A 1,641-nucleotide genomic window follows, 5' to 3' on the forward strand; every position below is an offset into this window, starting at 1 on the left:
TGTGTTTGATGGGATTATCCTACACCAGAGTAAATTAATCTACTGCGCACTAACTGCAATGCACATGGTGATGCTTAACTGCACATTAAATTAGAGTAATGGGCAGTAAAGAGGGCATGTAGATGTGCCTAGTATGACTAAAATATACTTCATGGTTTCTTTTGACATCAAGAAACCCCCACTCCCTCAGTGATGAGAGAAGTGGTGAAAGCAACTTGAGGCACAGCTCCTTCTCTACCTCAGCACAGGCTATTGGAATTTAGAAAACAACATGAACTGTGGAATAAATGCTCACTGCTTTCAGGATGGCTCACAGCATTACTGAGGGAACATACATTTAGGCTTCTCAAGTCAGCAACATGTTTAAACCCATGAATGGTCCTACATATTTTATCTTTAATCTTTAATCATGAGTGGTCCTTCACAGGAACAAACCATTCGGTAAAAAACTTTTCTTCTTTGGGGCTTTGCAGAGTACAACTCTATAGAATTCCTGAAGGAGAATGAACAGTCTGATATAAGGTATGTGGTGTATAATATATGCAAGCAACATAGGAACACTGGTAGCCTTTTAGAATTAACTTTCCTTGCATTCACTACTGTTTCAATTTAAGTATATTTTTATTTTAAGTACATGAGAGCAGCAGCAACAAGACTCATGAGTGCTGATGTGCATGTTTTTATATTTCCAGAGACAGAAAAAAAGCATCTGAAACCACAAAACATCCTTGTGAGGTACTAAAAGGAGAAACCATATTTTATAAAAGAGGTATTTAAAGAAAAAGGAAAAAGAAGGTACTCCAAAAGCTAAGACATCTTTTTTTTTCTAATTTCTACTTGGAATGAACAATGAATGTATATAATTAAACTGAATTTGAATAAAAATGCTCCCAGATCCTTGCATATGTCAAGTGCTAGTGAAAGCAGATACATGGTAGTGGAGGCTCTAAACATCCTTTCTCCTTTTGAAGTGCCATACTCAAAAAGATAGTAAAGCTAAGAGAAAATTTAAAGCTATCATGAATTAGAACTGCTAACCAGAGTTAAAATGCACATTGCCTACTGTTTGACCAAAGAGAATTGTTTTCCAAGTTTCTAATAAAATTGGCTGTTTTCTATGACAAATAAAACAAGGTCAGTACAATAGGGCTCTTGTTCAAAACTATGAGCATCATTAACTAAGCAGTGTAATGTCCATGTCTTATTTGATGTAAAAACTTCCTAATTGTTGTACTAACTTACAAATTTAAGCATATATCTGCACACATGGGGCACGTCTAGACAAGCGCGCATGTGCCTCTTGCCCCATCTCAAACCCCTTTGAGACGGGGCAAGAAGCACATGCAGGAACGAAAAAATGTTACCCATGCTGCAAGTTTGCAGCGCGGAGAGAAAATTATAGACCCAGGGGTCTAAAAAAAACGGAATTTAAAAAAGCGGGGCAGGGCACAGGCAGGGACCATACCCTGAGGCAACTGGAGGCTGGGTCCTCCACAGAGACGTTCTGACTGCCAGAGCATCTCTGTGGTTGACCCCTCGCCCAGGTGCTGAAGCACGCGGCCTGCCAGGCAGAATCCTGCAGTACCAGGGCTCCAGTGCCGGTAAGTAAAGGGTCGGGGGGCTAGAGGAGGGGACCATGGG

This window comes from Alligator sinensis, unplaced genomic scaffold (genome assembly GCF_000455745.1).
Source record: "Alligator sinensis unplaced genomic scaffold, ASM45574v1 scaffold1851_1, whole genome shotgun sequence".
Taxonomy (NCBI): domain Eukaryota; kingdom Metazoa; phylum Chordata; order Crocodylia; family Alligatoridae; genus Alligator; species Alligator sinensis.